The following is a 21317-nucleotide window of genomic DNA, read 5'->3' on the forward strand; positions in this document are numbered from 1 at the left end:
TTGGACATAAATTATGGACGTTATCGAAAAAAACAAACATTTATTGTGTAACTGGTATTCCTGGGAGTGCATTCTGATGAAGATCATCAAAGGTAAGTGAATATTTATAATACTATTTCTGGCTTCTGTTGACTCCACAACATGGCAGATATCTGTATGGCTTGTTTGGGCTCTGTGCGCTGTACTCAGATTATAGCATGGTGTGCTTTTTTCGTAAAGTTTTTTTGAAATCTGTCACAGCGGTTGCATTAAGGAGTATTTCTGTAAATTGCAAAATCACTGGATGTTTTGGAGGCAAAACATTACTGAACATAACGCGCCAATGTAAACTAAGATTTCTGGATATAAATATGAACTTTATCGAACAAAACATACATGTATTGTGTAACATGAAGTCCTATGAGTGTCATCTGATGAAGATCATCAAAGGTTAGTGATTAATTTTAACTCTATTTCTGCTTTTTGTGACTCCTCTCTTTGGCTGGAAAAATGGCTGTGTTTTATGTGACTAGGTACTGACCTAACATAATCGTTTGGTGTGCTGTCGTCGTAAAGCCTTTTTGAAATCGGAAACTGTGGCTGGATTTACAACAAGTTTATCTTTAAAATGGTGTAAAATACTTGTATGTTTGAGGAATTTTAATTATGAGATTTCTGTTGTTTGGATTTGGCGCCCTGCACTTTCACTGGCTGTTGTCAAGTCGATCCCGTTAACGGGATCTCAGCCATAAGAAGGGGTAGGTACACATGTGAGATGAAAAAGTCTGGAATCTGAAAATATAGCAAACAATTACTCGTGACAGGTAAATTATAGATCTTTGTTAACATTTTAGAAAGTAAAATTAGGTAGGCCTATATTTTCTGAGAGGGTAGTTACATGTAGTTCAAGATGATTTCCAGCATATGACATATTTGTGCCTGTATCTGTTGTGTATATTTAGATCAGTAAAGCCTATTCTTTGGCCCCTTTTATGGTATCATTCCTTGTCTCACCTGTCTCCAGGAAGATAGTGTTATGATGCAAAGTACAGTAACTTTAATACAAACTCAGAATAAAAACAATGGTTGACCAAAATATTATACAAATTATACTGTAATGTGGATAATACTTCCTAGAAAGCTAACAGAAATATGAGGTAACAAGCCAAATGAAATTCCTAATTTGATATAAAATGTAATTACTCCTAATCACTAAAAGCTACATATTCAATTTCATTATTATTAGCTGTGGTAGCCCTTTACTCCTAGTAACATGAGCACACCTGGCCAAACTATATATCCAGACTGACCAGAGCCTTGACAAGAGTCACTAGACTCAATGTCACAAGAGAACACATTTCAACCTTGCTTGTTAGGGAGAGGTAGTTGCAGAATTGAAGAACAGAGAATTCCCACACAAATTGAACACCACTGGGCTTTATGAGCTGATCTACTCCTGTAAAGCCTTACAAGACAGAAAACTGTCATGAGAGTTAAGTGGTCAATGACTTATCTTAACAGCAAAGTGATACAGCTCTGTTGGCAGACAAAGATAAGTCTAAGGTTTAGGGATGATAAGGAACCCGTTCTGGCTTGGGGGAGAAAGTGAGAGGAAGCATTTTATTCAATAGGCATGACAAAGCACATACATTTGTAAAAGCCAGAGGTCTGTTAGCTAGCGGCTGGCACAGCTACAGTAACAACATTAAAGTGTCTGACAAAGTGATGTGTGCACACAAAACTTCAAAGACAACTGTTTTGCCGGTAGCAGCAAATTTTGAAGAAGGATTTACTTGCAATAATATACGACATGACCAAAAGTATGTGTCAAGGTTTCAGGCTTGTAACTTCCAGAACGAGGAAGAATTTAGAGTTTTAGTACTGGGAGTCAGAGTTGGAAATTAGTCTGTGCGCGAGCGACGAAGAGGACGCATACCTGCTAATTTTGCTTTTCTATTGAACATACTTCTTTCAGTACAAAATATTATAGTTTAATTACATTTTAGGGTACGTGAGGATTAAATAGAAACATATTTTGACTTGTTTTAACAAAGTTTAGCGGTAGCTTTTTGGATTCCTTTCTCTGCATGTTGAACCAGTGGATTACTCAAATCGATGGCGCCAACTAAACTGACTTTTTGGGATACAAAGAAGGATTTTATCTAACAAAACGACCATGCATGTTGTAGCTGGGACCCTTTGGATTGCAAATCAGAGGAAGATTTTCTAAAAGTAAGTAAGGATTTTATGAAGCCTGTGCTGGTTGAAAAATATTTTGATGTGGGGCGCCATCCTCAAACAATCGCATGGCATGCTTTCGCTGTAAAGCCTATTGTAAGTCGGACAATGCAGTTAGATGAACAAGACTTTAAGCTTTTAACCGATATAAGACAATTGTATGTACCTAAATGTTCAATATCCATAATTTTTATGATTATTTATTTGAATTGCGCGCCCTCCAATTTCACCGGAAGTTGTCAAAAGGTGTCCCGCTGGCGGGACGCCTAGCCCTAACTTGTCATACCATGTAATGGTTGCTGCATCCATTCATTCATTCACTGAGTCCATCCATCAAAATTATTATTCATTTTCAGTTATTTGATAACCTAAAGCAGGGCTACTTTTGAATGCCAGAGCATGTAAGTGGCCAAGTGTGGAGCGAGCAGCAGGGCATAATTAGAGCATATTAAAAAAACATTTGTTAGCCTTCTCTCCCGCACCAATTTTGCTCTGGGACTGCTCAGCCACAAGCTCTGGGCATGCTCTGCCTAGCATTTTTAATTTCCTTTATCACCATTCTTTTAATTAGGCAAATTCGGTTGTAATGATTAAGCCTACCCCACCCACAGTAGCCTATATCAAGTGTATTTTATATAGCCCTTCGTACATCAGCTAATATCTCGAAGTGCTGTACAGAAACCCAGCCTAAAACCCCAAACAGCAAGCAATGCAGGTGTAGAAGCACAGTGGCTAGGAAAAACTCCCTAGAAAGGCCAAAACCTAGGAAGAAACCTAGAGATGAACCAGGCTATGAGGGGTGGCCAATCCTCTTCTGGCTGTGCCGGGTGGAGATTATAACAGAACATGGCCAAGATGTTCAAATGTTCATAAATGACCAGCATGGTCAAATAATAATAATCACAGTAGTTATCGAGGGTGTAGCAAGTCAGCACCTCAGGAGTAAATGTCAGTTGGCTTTTCATAGCCGATCATTAAGAGTATCTCTACCGCTCCTGCGATCTCTAGAGAGTTGAAAACAGCAGGTCTGGGACAGGTAGCACGTCCGGTGGACAGGTCAGGGTTCCATAGCCGCAGGCAGAACAGTTGAAACTGGAACAGCAGCAAGGCCAGGTGGACTGGGGACAGCAAGGAGTCATCATGCCCGGTAGTCCTGACGCATGGTCCTAGGGCTCAGGTCCTCCGAGAGAGAGAAAGAAAGAGAGAAGGAGAGAATTAGAGAGAGCATACTTAAATTCACACAGGACACCGGATAAGACAGAAGTACTCCAGATATAACCAACTGACCCTAGCCCCCCGACACATAAACTACTGCAGCATAAATACTGGAGGCTGAGACAGGAGGGGTCAGGAGACACTGTGGCCCCATCCGATGATACCCCCGGACAGGGCCAAACAGGAAGGATATAACCCCACCCACTTTGCCAAAGCACAGCCCCCGCACCACTAGAGGGATATCTTCAACCACCAACTTACAATCCTGAGACAAGGCAGAGTATAGCCCACAAAGATCTCCACCACAGCACAAACCAACGGGGGGCGCCAACCCAGACAGGAAGATCACGTCAGTAACTCAAACCACTCAAGTGACGCACCCCTCCTAGGGACGGCATGAAAGAGCACCTGTAATTATTCTGGCTGCTTCGGTGCTATTTGTGATGGTAGCTGCAATGTAAAACTATGATTTATACCTCAAATATGCACATTTTTCGAACAAAACATAAATGTATTGTATAACATGTTATAAGACTGTCATCTGATGAAGTTGTTTCTTGGTTAGTGACTAATTATATCTCTATTTGGTCGGTTTTGTGATAGCTACCTATGCGGTAGAAACATGGTGAAAATATGCGGTTGAGTCTTTGGCTATTGTGGTTAGCTAATAGAAATACATATTGTGTTTTCGCTGTAAAACATTTTAAAAATCGGAAATGATGGCTGGATTCACAAGATGTTTATCTTTCATTTGCTGTATTGGACTTGTGATTTCATGAAAATTATATTATATGATATCCCTGTCCCGTTAGGCTAGGCTATGCTAGTCAGCTTTTTTGATGAGGATGCTCCCGGATCCGGGATGGTTCTTGCAACTATAGGGGGTGCTGTTCCGCATTAGCATATTTGGGTCTCCAAATTAAACTGCCTCGTGCTAAATTCTTGATCGTACAATATGCATATTATTGTCATTATTGGATAGAAAACAGTCTATAGTTTCTATAGGAGTTGAAATTATGTCTCTGAGTGGTACAGAACAATTTCTACAGCACTTTTCATGACAGGGTTCAGATTTCAGAAATTTTTACCTCTGATCTGGGGTCTGTTTTTAAGGCGACAGTGAATGCTATGAAGAAACCGACACTGCCTACGTCTTCCTCTGGGTGTCTGTACGTCATCACGTTTTCAATGGAATCGATGGGACGTTCACAGCCATTATAAAAGACGAAAATGTACAGAGACCACCCTTTCTCAACGTGCGCCTGAAGCGTAAAGGACATCGGACCTGCCTCGTTCCAAATCGTTTTCTAACCAGCAGTATTTCTCCGGTCATGTTTTCAGTCGTTATAGTTGTTAAAAACATCATAATGTAGTGAATTTTAACCGTTTTATATCAATTTATATCCGTTTAGTGCGATTTTGAGGAATTTCTTTGTCGTGCACTCTGAAAGTTTGGACACGTTTTAGGGTGTCTGTCGTTGGTGATGGACATTTCGAAGGACAGAGGACATCTATCGACCAAAAGACGTTTATAACATAGAAAGGATACATTGCCCAAGAATATGATGGAAGATCAGCTCAAAGTAAGCAATATTTAATATGATAAACCGTGTTTCTGTCGAAATATTTTAAACGCATATATCGCCATTTTGTTTGGTATAGCTTCACTTGGCGAACCCTGTATTGAAAAGTAAGGATAATTTTAAAAATGTAAATCAGCGGTTGCATTAAGAACTAATTTGTCTTTCGATTCCTGTCAACCCTGTATTTTTTAGTCAAGTATATGATTAGCTTTTAATTAAACTAGATCACTCTGATAGATGACGTCAGACATATTGAGGCTTGATTTCCTAGTATTTTCATTGTGTAACCACGGTTTTGTATGGCTAAATATGCACCTTTTCGAACAAACTGTATATGTATGTTGTAAAATGATGTTACAGGAGTGTCATCGGAAGAATTCTGAGAAGGTTAGTGAAAAAATTAATATCTTTTGGCGGTGGTTACGTTATAGCGCTCTTTGGCTGGAATCGATGCTCTGGTAACGTTTGCACATGTAGTATGCTAACTTATCGATTTATTGTGTTTTCGCTGAAAAACGCTTAGAAAATCTGAAATATGGTCTGAAATCACAAGAACTGGGTCTTTCCATTGCTATGCTTTGTCTATTTTTATGAAATGTTTTATGATGAGTAAATTGGTCATACACGTTGCTCTATCTAGTAATTCTAGTGGATTTGTGATGGTCGGTGCAATTGTAAACTGTGATTTCTACCTGAAATATGCACTTTTTTCTAACAAAAACTATCCTATACCATGAATATGTTATCAGACTGTCATCTGAAGAGGTTTTTTCTTGGTTAGTGGATATCAATATCTTAGTTGAGCCGAATTGGTGATAGCACCTGAAGGAGTAAGAAACTGATGGAGTTAGAATAGTGGTGTATTTTGCTAACGTGTTTAGCTAATAGATTTACATATTTTGTCTTCCCTGTAAAACATTTTAAAAATCTGAAATGGTGGCTTTATTCACAAGATCTGTATCTTTCATCTGGTGTCTTGGACTTGTGATTTAATGATATTTAGATGCTACTATCTACTTCTGAAGCTATGCTATCTATGCTAATCAGTGTGTGGGGGGTGGGGGGTGCTCCCGGATCCGGGGTTAGTAGCCGTGAAAGGTTAATGGGGAAAACCGGTTTAAAGTTTCTGTCGGCTGAATGAGCGACACCAGTTGAGCATTCCTACAGCATTTCCCTCCAGAAGCCATGAGAAAGTTGTCCGGCTGCGGGGACTGTGCGGGGGGGATTTATACTACTATCTGTACTTACTGGTGGCACAGACGCTGTTTCATCCTTTCCTACACTGAAATTACCCTGGCCTAACGATTGCGTCTGAAGCTGGGCTTGCAGCACAGCTATCCTCACCGTAAGGCGATCGTTCTCCTGTATATTATGAGTACAGCGACTGCAATTAGAAGGCATAATGTTAATGTTACTACTTAGCTTCGGCTGTTGAAGGTGCTGACGAACCATGTCCAGATAAAGCGTCCGGAGTGAAAAAGTTGAGTGAGGGAAAAACTAAAAATATAAACGGTAATTAAAAAGTAAAAAGTAAAAGTAAAAACCGTAAAGTTGTCAGCTAGCAAAGTAAGGTTGGCAACAAAACGCACAGCAACACGTCTGCAAGTTCAAATATATGTAGTTTATATTCTACTTTCTAACATTAGATATCTAGTTTCTATTTTGAAGGACTTCAAATGTATTAACGGATGTTTTAGGTAGACGATACATAGGCTACTGTAATATGTATTTTAGTTTTTCTTGGAATAGAAACACCATAATATAATCCATTTGATTAAGCTAAAATATCCTAAATAAATTGTAAATAATAAAGGCCAGCTTCTTTTCATAAATAAAAGGGAATAAATTATCTCAAACTGCAGCGGTCAAATGATTTGCGCACAGAAGCAAGCACCTACAAGCTTCACATTGAGCATGGGCAACTGCCATGTAGCTAGCTAGATAATAATAATGATTATTAGAATAATAATAATAATATTTAATTTGTACAGCAAATTTTCCACACTCAATGTGCATAAGGGAGAAATCAAAACAAAAACAAGAAACAGCAACAATACATAAAAAAGTATAAAAAACAATACTTAAAAAACAATACATCACAATACATCAAACCATTGACTACTAATGCAAAACATAGACTTGAAACAGATTATGCGATCAAGCATTAAAAGTTAGCTTGAATAGGTAGGTCTTTAGTTGTATTGTAGACAGGGAAATTAAAGATGAAATATGTCAATAGAGCATTCCAGAGCTGAGGGGCCACATGTGAGAAACCCATGTTGGCACAAGTTTGTGGCTGGTGTGACTAGGTTGTTTAATGATGGAAGTGTGCATGCTGGGGAGTAGTTATCTAGAAGTTTGCATATGTATGTAGGTAGAGCCTTCAAGGTGGGCAGCAGAATCTTAAATGTAGTTGTATATTGAACAGTAAGCCAATTGTGATGGAATAAAACAGGGATTGTGGATTTTTTGTGTAGTTTGTGAGAGCATCCTGGCAGCTGCGTTCTGGATCATCTAGAGTTGAGACAGGAACCTTACCCTTACAGATACTACTGGGCTGGCTAGTATTTACCAGCGGTGGCAAAAAATTGTTAGGGTAGATCCCAAAATACTAATTTCAGTATTTGGGGAATAAACTTGAACTACTCAAGCATAAAAATTCTAATACATTTTGTTGTTATTGTTGTTGTTGTAGTTGCAGCCCTAGATGATTGTCACAGTTAAAAGGATGATTGAGCTTATTTTAATCTCTCTGGGTCCATACTCTTGCTTAAACCTCAGGTGTAAACCTTTTGGAACAAAAATGCTTAGTGTTAGATTTTCCCATTAGAAAACTTGTCACACTTAACCACTATGCTAACACCACCAGCTGACCAGGTACGGGACCTCCTATGTGTGAGAAAAACATGTATGGGCCTGATCACAGAATTACATAGAATTACTATTAATTCAATAGGATCTCTGTGGACCTAGTCGTAAAGATTTGTCTTGAATCTTTTAAAACAAATAACCTTTTATTGTGGCATAAACACAACCAGTTATGATGTTGTCATCTGATTGTCAAACGATCACTCCAAAGTGCTCCATTACTGCTACCTGCGCACGTTCATCCACTCACAACATCCACTCACAACAATTACAGCCTCCAAACAGTGGTGAATGGAAAGAGACATCTGTTACACAAAACACCAAAAAGTGTGATGACATTTGTCCATTGTCACTAGGCCAGAATTTATGCATTCACTGCTGTCCGCGCGTGTTGGTGTCGGCCACTCATCCCTGTCTTGGCAAAATGTCAGTGTTTTCGTTGAACCACATCGCATTTTAGAGTGTATACCACCCGTTTACAAGTCCATTCGCTCATTTGCGAGCCTCTCACATGTGATAATGATAAATAATGGTGTAATAGCCTACATTTAATTTTTTTTTTTTAAATGGATTATTGTGATAGACCGGTATGGCATACCCCCACTATTTATTTTGCCGGGGCGCAGTACCGTACCGTACCGGCTTAGTTTAAACCCTGCAAATAATAATGTATATTACATATATACCATAGACATGTACAGTTAACAGTACAATGTTTAACATTATTCAAATGATCTACTTCGTCACATATGTATTATTTGACTCAAGGACGAGAAGGACTTACAGTGGGGAGAACAAGTATTTGATACACTGCCAATTTTGCAGGTTTTCCTACTTACAAAGCATGTAGAGGTCTGTAATTTTTATCATAGGTACACTTCAACTGTGAGAGACGGAATCTAAAACAAAAATCCAGAAAATCACATTGTATAATTTTTAAGTAATTAATTTGCATTTTATTGCATGACATAAGTATTTGATACATCAGAAAAGCAGAACTTAATATTTGGTACAGAAACTTTTGTTTGCAATTACAGAGATCATACGTTTCCTGTAGTTCTTGACCAGGTTTGCACACACTGCAGCAGGGATTTTGGCCCACTCCTCCATACAGAACTTCTCCAGATCCTTCAGGTTTCGGGGCTGTCGCTGGGCAATACGGACTTTCAGCTCCCTCCAAAGATCTTCTATTGGGTTCAGGTCTGGAGACTGGCTAGGCCACTCCAGGACCTTGAGATGCTTCTTACGGAGCCACTCCTTAGTTGCCCTGGCTGTGTGTTTCAGGTCGTTGTCATGCTGGAAGACCCAGCCACGACCCATCTTCAATGCTCTTACTGAGGGAAGGAGGTTGTTGGCCAAGATCTCGCGATACATGGCCCCATCCATCCTCCCCTCAATACGGTGCAGTTGTCCTGTCCCCTTTGCAGAAGAGCATCCCCAAAGAATGATGTTTCCACCTCAATGCTTCACGGTTGGGATGGTGTTCTTGGGGTTGTACTCATCCTTCTTCTTACTCCAAACACGGCGAGTGGAGTTTAGACCAAAAAGCTCTATTTTTGTCTCATCAGACCACATGACCTTCTCCCATTCCTCCTCTGGATCATCCAGATGGTCATTGGCAAACTTCAGACGGGCCTGGACATGCGCTGGCTTGAGCAGGGGGACCTTGCGTGCGCTGCAGGATTTTAATCCATGACGGCGTAGTGTGTTACTAATGGTTTTCTTTGAGACTGTGGTCCCAGCTCTCTTCAGGTCATTGACCAGGTCCTGCCGTGTAGTTCTGGGCTGATCCCTCACCTTCCTCATGATCATTGATGCCCCACGAGGTGAGATCTTGCATGGAGCCCCAGACCGAGGATGATTGACCATCATCTTGAACTTCTTCCATTTTCTAATAATTGCGCCAACAGTTGTTGCCTTCTCACCAAGCTGCTTGCCTATTGTCCTGTAGCCCATCCCAGCCTTGTGCAGGTCTACAATTTTATCTCTGATATCCTTACACAGCTCTCTGGTCTTGGCCATTGTGGAGAGGTTGGAGTCTGTTTGATTGAGTGTGTGGACAGGTGTCTTTTATACAGGTAACGAGTTCAAACAGGTGCAGTTAATACAGGTAATGAGTGGAGAACAGGAGGGCTTCTTAAAGAAAAACTAACAGGTCTGTGAGAGACGGAATTCTTATTGGTTGGTAGGTGATCAAATACTTATGTCATGCAATAAAATGCAAATTAATTACTTAAAAATCATACAATGTGATTTTCTGGATTTTTGTTTTAGATTCCGTCTCTCACAGTTGAAGTGTACCTATGATAAAAATTACAGACCTCTACATGCTTTGTAAGTAGGAAAACCTGCAAAATCGGCAGTGTATCAAATACTTGTTCTCCCCACTGTATCTATATCCATAAAAGCACATGGCTGTGAATGACAAAAAGGAGCAAAACGGGCCTATTGAATTTTGTCAAATAGTAAGGATGCATCATGCATTCGGAAAGTTCTACATTTAGTTATGTTACAGCCTTATTCTAAAATGGATTAAATAAATAAAAAATCCTTGTTAATCTATACACAAAACCCCACAATGACAAAGCAAAAACTGGTTTTTAGGAATTTTTGTAAATAAAAAACAGAACATATTCAGGCCCTTTGCTATGAGGCTCGAAATTGAGCCCAGGTGCATCTTGTTTCCATTGATCATCCTTGAGATGTTTCTACAACTTGATTGGAGTCCACCTGTGGTAAATTCAATTGATTGGATACGATTTGGAAAGGCATACAACTATCTATATAAGGACCCACAGTTGACAGTGCATGTCAGAGAAAAAAAACAAGCCATGAGGTCAAAGGAATTGTCTGTAGAGCTCCGAGACAGGATTGTGTCAAGGCTGGGGAAGGGTACCAAAAAATGTCTACAGCATTGAAGGTCCCCAAGAACAGTGGCCTCCATCATTCTTAAATGGAGGAAGTTTGGAACCACCAAGACTCTTCCTAGAGCTGGTCACACATCCAAACTGACCAATCGGGGGAGAAGTGCCTTGGTCAGGGAGGTGACCAAGAACCCGATGGTCACTCTTACAGAGCTCCAGAGTTCCTCTGTGGAGATGGGATGACCTTCCAAAAGGACAACCATCTCTGCAGCACTCCACCAATCAGGCCTTTATGGTAGAGTGGCCAGACTGTCACGTCCTGACCTTAGAGATCCGTTTTATGTCTCTATTTTGGTTTGGTCAGGGTGTGAGTTGGGGTGGGTATTTTATGTTCTATTATTTGTATTTCTATGTTTTGGCCAGGTAGGGTTCTCAATCAGGGACAGCTGTCTATCGTTGTCTCTGATTGAGAACCATACTTAGGTAGCCCTTTTTCCCACCTGTCTTTGTGGGGAGGTTGACTTTGTTTATGGCACATAGCCTTTAGCTTCACAGTTTGTTTTGTAGTGTTTATTGTTTTTGTCTGCATTTCCAATAATAAAGAGAAAATGTACGCTCACCACGCTGCACCTTGGTCCTCCTCCTTCAACAGCCGTGACACAGACGGAAGAAATTCCTCAGTAAAAGGCACATGACAAACCGCTTGGATTTTGCCAAAATTCACCTAGAGGACTCTCAGACCATTAAATCTCTGGTCTGATGATACCATGATTGAACTCCTCGGCCTGAATGCCAAGCGTCACGTCTGGAGGAAACTTGGCACTATCGCTACGGTGAAGCATGGTGGTGGCAGCATCATGCTGTGGGGATGTAGTCAGGATTGAGGGCAAGATGAATGGAGCAAAGTACAAAGAGATCCTTGATGAAAACCTGCTCCAGAACGCTAAGGACCTCAGACTGCGGCGCAGATTCACCTTCCAACAGGACAACAACCTTAAGCACACAGCCAAGACAACGCAGGAGTGGCTTCGGGACAAGTCTCTGAATGTCCTTGACTGGGCCAGCCAGAGCCCAGACTTGAACCCGATCTAACATATCTGCAGAGATCTGAAAATAGTTGTGCAGCGACGCTCCCCATCCAACCTGACAGAGCTTGAGAGACTCTGCAGAGAAGAACCGGAGAAACTCCCCAAATACAGGTGTGCCAAGCTTGTAGCGTCATACCCAAGAAGACTTGAGGCTGTAATCGCTGCCAAAGGGTCTGAATACTTAAGTAAATGTGATTTTTCTGTTTGTTTTTTATACATTTGCAAGAATTTCTAAAAACCTGTTTTTGCTTTGTCATTATGGGGTATTGTGTGTAGATTGATGAGGGGAAAAAACAATGTAATCCATTTTAGAATAAGGCTGTAACGTAACAAAATGTGGAAAAAGTGAAGGGATCTGAATACTTTCTGAATGCACTGTACGTTGGTCCAGTTGTTCCAGACCTAGAGGAACAAGTTTAACCTTTTTTGGATCTCCCTCTGGTGGCCAAGCTTACCTATTTCAAGACATTTCATTGGTTGGCGCACTACTACCATACATTTTTTGCATTGATTGATTTGTTATTTTGTTCCTGGTAATACAAGTGACTCATGTGACATGTTTTCCAATGAGAAAAGCTAACACCAAGCATTTGTTTTTTACACTTTAGGTTTAAGCAAGAGTTAATGGTCCCTTCTTGTCTGTAGATTGTTTTCAGGGTAAGGAAACATACAGTGCCTTCAGAAAGTATTCATACCCCTTGACTTACAGTGGCTTGTGAAAGTATTCACCCCCCCTGGCATTTTTCCTATTTTGTTGCCTTGGAACCTGGAATTAAAATAGATTTTTTGGGGGGGTTGTATCATTTGATTTACACAACATGCCTACCAGTTTTGAGATGCAAAATCTTTTTTTATTGTGAAAAAAAACCAAGAAATTAGATAAAAACACAGAAAACTTGAGCGTGCATAACTATTCACCCCCCCCCCCCCCCCCCCCCCAAAGGCAATACTTTGTAGAGCCACCTTTTGCAGAAATTAGAGCTGCAAGTCTCTTGGGGTATGTCTCTATAAGCTTGGCACATCTAGCCACTGGGATTTTTTCCCATTCTTCAAGGCAAAACTGCTCCAGCTCCTTCAAGTTGGATGGGTTCCGCTGGTGTACAGCATCTCTAAGTCATACCACAGATTGGATTGATTGGATTGAGGTCTGGGCTTTTTCCTTGATGGCCAAAAAGCTCAATTTTAGTCTCATCTGACCAGACTACCTTCTTCCATATGTTTGGAGAGTCTCCCACATGCCTTTATGCGAACACCAAACATGTTTGCTTATTTTTTTCTTTAAGCAATGTTTTTTTTTCTGGCCACTCTTCCGTAAAGCCCAGCTCTGTGGAGTGTACGGCTTAAAGTGATCCTATGGACAGATACTTCAATGTCCGCTGTGGAGCTTTGCAGCTCCATCAGGGTTATCTTTGGTCTCTTTGTTGTCTCTCTGATTAATGCCCTCTTTGCCTGGTCCGTGAGTTTTGGTGGGCGGCCCTCTCTTGGCAGGTTTGTTGTGGTGCCATATTCGTTCAATTTTTTTATAATGGATTTAATGGTGCTCCGTGGGATGGTCAAAGTTTTATATATTTTTTTATAACCCAACCCTGATCTGTACTTCTCCACAACTTTGTCCCTGACCTGTTTGGAGAGCTCCTTGGTCTTCATGGTGCCGCTTGCTTGGTGGTGCCCCTTGCTTAGTGGTGTTGCAGACTCTGGGACCTTTCAGAACAGGTGTATATATACTGAGATCATGTGACAGATCATGTGACACTTAGATTACACACAGGTGGACTTTATGTAACTAATTATGTGACTTCTGAAGGTAATTGTTTGCACAAGATCTTATTTCGGGGCTTCATAGCAAAGGGGGTGAATACATATGCACGCACCCCTTTTCCATTTTTTTTGGTCAAATTTTTTGAAGCAAGTAATTTTTTTCATTTCACTTCACCAATTTGGACTATTTTGTGTATGTCCATTACATTAAATGAAAATAAAAATCAATTTAAATTACAGATTGTAATGCAACAAAATAGGAAAAACGCCAAGGGGGATGAATACTTTTGCAAGGCACTGTATTCCACATTTTGTTGTGTTACAGCCTGAATTCAAAATGTATTAAATATATTTTTTTCTCAACCATCTACACACAACACACCATAATGACAATAATGTCTTAACTGACTTGCCTAGTTAAATAAAGGTAAAAAAAGTATTCACATCCCTGTGTCAATACTTTGTAGAAGTACCTTTGGTGGCGATTACAGCTGTGAGGCTTTTTGGGTAAGTGTGGGTAAGAGCATTGCACACCTGGATGATAAAATATTTGTCCATTATTCTTTTAAAAATTCTTCAAGCTCTGTCAAGATGATTGTTGATTTTCTCTTGTTGCCATTGATTTTCAAGCCAATATAGCCCTTTCCTGGAGTCAAATGACCAAATCGCCCTCTAGTGGCCTCATGGATGGAACGTTAATATAATATTTTTCATAATTTCATAAATAATACACTTTTTTTTTTAAATAATGCAGAAAATCTGGTGTTTATGTCAAAAGGTTGTTTGTATTATTTCAGTCTCTGTGATGTATATAACATGTAATATCAAAATGTAATACATTTAAACTCTATATCTGACATGGTACAGGTGGCTTATTTTTTTAAGCTCATAACCAAGTGTGTGAGGTGTATACTTTTGTTTCAAAGTAGATGTGTTTAAGACTACCAGCAAACACTCTGTGTGACCCTGATTTAGCCCACTGCACTAAAAAGGTTAAGTCCAACTGTAACTAGGCCACTCAGGAACATTTAATATAATCTTGGTAAGCAACTCCAGTAAAGATTTGTTCTTGTGTTTTGGTAATTGTCCTGTTGAAAGGTGAATTAGTCTCCCAGTGTCTGGTGGAAAGCAGACTGAAACAGATTTTCCACTAGGATTTTGCCTGTGCTTAAAGTTGTGTTCTGTTTCTTTTTATCTTAAGAAACTCCCTAGTTCTTGCCGATGACAAGCATACCCATAACATGATTCAGTCACCACCATGCTTGAAAATTTGAAGTGTGGTTGGTATTCAGTGACGTGTTGTGTTGGATTTGGTTCATTTATTTGCCACATTTTTTGCAGTATTACTTAAGTGCCTTGTTGGAAACAGGATGCATGTTTTGGAATATTTGTATTCTGTACAGGCTTCCTTCTTTTCACTCTGTCATTTAGGTTAGTATTGTGGAGTAACTACAATGTTGTTGATCCATCCTCACTTTTCTCATATTACAAACATTAAACCCTGTAACTGTTTTAAAATCACCATTGGCCTCATGGTGAAATTCCTGAGCAGTTTCCTTCCTCTCCGGCAACTGAGTTAGGAAGGAGGCCTGTATCTTTGCAGTGACTGTGTGTATTGATACACTATCCAAAACCTAATTAATAACTTAACCATGCTCAAAGGGATATTCAGCGCCTGCTTCTTTTATTTTATTATACTATAAACTGTAATCTGTCCTAGTTGGTATGGCACATTTTTTACGTATCTACTGTGAAAAATACTAGGATCTGGTGAGTGTAACACAGAAATCGATGCTCTCTTGCCTGGTTGCAAAATTCTAATGGTTTGCCTGATGTAACAAAACAAGCAATGAGTTACATCCATTTGAGTTCAATAACTTTTGACAGCACCCCTTTTGATTTGAGCAAAACCTTAAATACATATTGCCCATTGTAGAAGTGCTTGGAAATGACCTGGACCTGAATGCCCAAACATTCAAGAGATAAAGGTGCTCAAAGTTGACCTATTTTGCATACCCCACCATACCATGAGCCATGCATGTCTTCATCACTGTAAAATATAAACTATTGAGATTGATATAATTTAAAAGCTTACAAACATAGTTGACAAACTATTTGATCATTTCTTGAAAAAAATGGTTTAATAATATTTATCTTTTTTTTTTCCATAAACGTAAATGATCCAAAAACATGTCAGCTTCATATTTGCATGTGTTGTAACTTAGACCCTATTTTACATCATCTGAGGTTTTGTGTTATGCCCGCCATCGTTTGAGACAAAACATACTCTTGAATATAGAGTGGGTGTCATGTTTTGGCTGATAAATGTACAAAAATGGGAATATAATTTCAACTTTCAAATGGTACCACAAAGATTGTTGGAGGTCCACGCACCGAGAATGTTGACTTGAATGGATATGAATATGTTGTTTTAAATTATACTGTCAATCCCCCATAGGAAACCTATTGAAATCATAGACATATAGATACTAGAGCAGACAATAGCAATTCAGTTGACATTCGAAGGTGGGTGGACCGTAGCCCATCTTTGAGGAAGAAATTCAAAGTTATAATTTCAATTCAATTTCAATTTCAATGGTGTATCAGCTAAATTGCAGGGGTCTGAAGGGATAGGTCCATTCTATGAATTATATGTCTATGATTGAAATTACACCCACCATGTATTGTACAACACACCATGTACAACACAAAACCTCAGATGATGTAAAATAGGGTCTAAGCTAAAGCATTGGCGTTTATGGTAAAAATCGGAGTTGGGTTTTTAGATAATTGACAGTAAGGTAAGAAATGTCATAGTTTATAATATATGTAATAAATATTAAACATTTTCACTACTCTGTTTTCTAAGCTTCAACCGTTGATCTTTTCCAGTGATGAAGACATGGATGTCTTTCATGGTATGGTGGGGTATGTAAAATGGGTCAACTTTGAGCACCTTTTATCTCCTGAATGTTTTGGCATTTAGGTCCAAAAAGTCACTTTCTGACCATGGCTTCCATGGGCAAACTAAACATGTATGGAGATTTTGTTTAAATCAAAAGTAATACTGTCCAAAGTGATTGAATTCAAATGGATTTACCAAATGTATAGTGTAGAGAATAATTGTATGATATAAACCACTGTCTGTAAAATATATTTTCAATAATCCAAAATATTGTATTTTCAGCTGTTTAAAGCTGGCATACATAACCGACAGTAAAAAGAAAAAGTGGAACTTAAGGACGGGAAGCATAGAAGTAGTGCACTTAGAATGGATTTTCCGCTTCTCAGACTTGCTTTCACGACACCAGACCTCTGTAATTTTTCTAATTTGAAAAATTATAATAATACAAATATATATTTGGTACACAATAAAGAAAATCAATTACGGGTCAATATCTAAATACGGCTGCCAGGTTTGATCAAAGCTCAGAACGCTTATATTATTGATCTGACTGAGTTGTAATCACTCCTGGCTCTGCGAACGACTGGAATGAACAGTGGTTTGTTCGTTATGTTAGCATGCATCCCCCGGATTTGCCTCCCGGATTTGCCTTTTTAGTAGAACATTCACTGATCTCTAACACCAAACTCTGCCCTCTCGAGGCACAGGTCAAGGGCCTGAGACGTGACACGAACTACCCTAGCTCGAGAGTCAGTCGCCTCAAGTAGGCAACTAAAGACGCTCCTGACAGTGTGTTTGCGAGATGGAAAACACTCAAAACACTATTTGTTAACCATCCTGCGACTGCTGCCTTGTCTTCAGACATCCCCCAAACAAACAAAAACCGACTCTCGGGGAACGAGTGCACAACTGGTAAATAGTCGCTTATAGATAGAGTCAGTTAGGTGGCTAGCTGCCGCATAGACTTCTATTGCAGTAACAATGAAGGGCTCTGCCCACTGGGCAAAAACTGGTTGAATCAACATTGTTGTTTATTTTTTATGTGATGACGTTGAATCAACGTGGACAATTGATTGGATTTGCAAAAAGTCATCAATTTAAGGGAATGTTGTCTTTTTTCACCCAACTTTAAACCCAAATCCAATAACATGGTGACACGTTTTTGTTGATTTCACATTGAATTCAAGTTATTTGACAGCTCAACCAAATAAATCATAACTAGATGTTGAAATGATGTCTGTGCCCAGTGGGTGACTAGTATTACTTAGCCAGCAAGAAAGATGAAGTAAGAAGCTACTGTTAAACGGAGCCTACCTCAGCAGGAGCAAAAAATAGGCTACCCAAGTTCTCATAATAACTTTGCTTTACAGTGAGTAGGCTACTGAGACAATGTATGCAGGAGAAGCAGAGGAAACACAGAGAGAGATGAAGCAAGTAGAGAGAGGGGTTAGTACAGTGGTTCCCAAACTTGGTGTCGGGCCTCATGTGGGGTCCGCTGAGAAAATCTGTACTAATCTTTACAAACAAGTTAGAAAGAAGATATGTTTCAGTATGAACATCCCCACATGGCCTATCTTCCCAATCAGCCTATAAAATGTAATATACCCACTGGAGTTTATAGTATACCAATTACTCACTTTTTTTTACCACTACACCACTAAATGCTTCTTCTTAGCTTTTTCCTTTTGGCTATCATGGTCATCAAAAGCAGTACATGGCAACTAAGTGACTGTGGATAAAACTTCAGACCTCAACGTCAGTGGTGTGGTCCAATCATTCGACCCCACTACAGGGACAGTCACAACGCTGAGCTGAAGTATTATTACTCATTACTCCTGTACCTATCCCACACAGCACCAGATTAACAACAGAACCCAGATGGAGGTATCAGCAACCACTTTTGCAATAGAGTACAGCAATGGAAGCTTCATCAGCACTCACTAAAGAACAAATGTAGTTATTTAGTGATGCCAAATGTGAGGACAGACGCTGGGAGATGAGAAGCAAGTACAGGGAGTGAATATTTAATGAATAACGGACATGGAACAAAACAAGGACAGGGTCCAGTCACAACTAAAAACACCAATATTCTTCTATATTACTTTAAACTGTGTTCTTACTCTTAACAGTTCAGAAAGTCACCACCACACCATTTCTTTAACCTCTACGGGATTGGTTTAGCTAACGTGCGCTAATGTGATTAGCATGACGTTGTAAGTAACAAGAACATTTCCCATGTCTTATATGTGCAGACATTTAAAATGTGTGTTAATCTAACTGCACTGTCCAATTTACAGTAGCTATTACAGTGAAAAAATATCATGTTATTGTTTGAGGAGAGTGCACGACATCAAAAAACGTTTATCACGGTAACTGGTTTGATACATTCACCTCTGATAATGTACTTACATTCAGTAATCTTGCTCTGATTTGTCATCCTGAGGGTCCCAGAGATACAAATGTAGCATATTTTGTTTGATAAAATCTATCTTTATATTCAAATGTAGGAACTGGGTTCTACAGTTTGACCCCTGCTGTCTCTGGATCCACACCCACCTCGCCCGGCCATCTAGAAGTGTGAAAGTTAGTGTATAAGCCAATGATCCATCATGTATGACATTCCTGGGAGTGTGTAAACTTAAATGTTGTATTACCATATCATTGTTGTATGTTCTCTATAGTTATGTACTTGAAAATGTATCAATTGACCAATTTGGTACATTTGGGCAGACTTGATACAAAATATAGTCCAGTATTGCAATGCTTCACTGGATGAATCTGAAACTTTGCACACACACTGATGCCATCTAGTGGCCAAAACCTAAATTGCACCTAAACTGCAATATTATATTGTGGCCTTTCTCTTGCATTTCAAAGATGATGGAAAAAAATTCAATAGAAAACGCATGTTTTTTTAAATGTATTATCTTTTACCAGATCTACTGTGTTATATTCTCCGACACTAATTTCACATTTCCACAAACTTCAAAGTGTTTCTTTCAAATGGTATCAATAATAGGCATATCCTTGCTTCAGGCCCTGAGCTACAGGCAGTTAGATTTGGTATGTCATTTTAGGCAAAAATTGAAAAAAAGGGTTTGATCCTTATTAACTACTAGATATTTCTATGTCTAAACCCATTATTCTATTTGTGTACCATTCACCACACTTGGCTAGTACATGGTTTGAATAACTAATGTCTTATACCCAATTAACTTAAAGGAGTTGAGGCAATCGGAGTCCAGAAACGTCTTACTTGGTTACACAATTGAATTGCTTAATTAATTCAAAAATTATTCAGTGACAGTCACAATATAACTCTCCAATACAGATCAAACAATAGACTTCAAAATAAACCAATCATTATGGCGTCATGCTCAAGCAACAGACTACAAAATACATAGAAACAACTCATTGTCATTCACCATCAAGTAAAAAACATACACATTCAATAACAGTCAATAACCGGTTCCAACCTTATACAAAGGTGGGCATATAGTGATACAGAGAGGGGTTAGATCTTCAGTCTCAATTCATTTAAATGCACCAAATACCTGTTTACGCCTATACACACAATACCCCATAATGTCAAAGTGGAATTATGTTTTTTTACAAAAAATATAAATATGAAAAGCTGAAATGTCTTGAGTCAAGAAGTACTCAACCCCTTTGTTATGGCAAACCTAAATAAGTTCAGGACTAAAATGTTACTTAAAAGTCACATAATAAGTTGCATGGACTCTGTGCAATAATAGTGTTGATGTTGAATCCCTGTAAATAAGCATCCCCCACCAGGGAGGCCTAGAAGCCATGGCACACTATCTTAGTCAACTGGTACACTCCCTAGCACTAACTGTATTGTTGGACTTGCTGAGATTATTCTGACTAAGAACTTTTTCTAGTTTGAAAATTACATTTTCATTCAACTGAAGGGAACTGCTATTGGTAGTAAAATGGCACCAGATTATGCCAATCTGTATGTGGGGTTGTTTGAGAAGAATGTGGTTTTCAGCCCTAACAATCCATTCTTGCACCATATCAAGCCCTGGAAACACTCCATTGATGGCATATTCCTTCTATTCCAGGGCACAGCAGAGGACATTCAACATCTGAAATTCAGCCTCACCTTTGATGTGCATGAAACAAGTTTTCTGGACATTTTGATAAACAGGGAGGGGGTTGACTTTAGCATGGACCTATACAGGAAGCCAACGGACAGGAATTCCGTGTTACGCTGAGACAGTTTCCACTCTACACCTCTGAAAAAAAGCCTCCCTATCAGCCAATACAGTTGCATACACAATATCTGTAGTACATAGAGTGACTATGACAAACAAGCCGACTGACTGGATGAGCGTTTCAGACAGTGGGGTTACCCAGAGGAATGTCTGCATCATGACGCAAGGGACCGTTACAAAAATGTGACCCAGGATGACAACCTCACGCCCCAACCACCCAGCTCCCCTGACAAATGAGTTCAATGCTTCCTTTAATACTACCCACTTGGTAAACAGTTCGACCACATCATTAAAAAGCACTGATCCACAACTGGAAAATACGTTTAAAGAACCCCCGTGGGTAATCTTCAGACGTGCCCCCAACATCAGTCAAATAGTGGTGAGGCCTGATCTTCCACCGGTGCCACGTACTGCAGCACCTTCCTAGACAATGATTACAGATGTGGCCGATGTACCCATAGTAACGTTACCAACAAATGCACAATGTTCAATCATCTATCAGGGGCAAGGCCATTAAGATTAAGGGCATCATTACGTGTTCCGCAAAAAACGTGGTATACCTGATGAAGAGTATTTGTGGT

This window comes from Salvelinus alpinus, chromosome 14 (genome assembly GCF_045679555.1).
Source record: "Salvelinus alpinus chromosome 14, SLU_Salpinus.1, whole genome shotgun sequence".
Classification (NCBI taxonomy): Eukaryota; Metazoa; Chordata; class Actinopteri; order Salmoniformes; family Salmonidae; genus Salvelinus; species Salvelinus alpinus.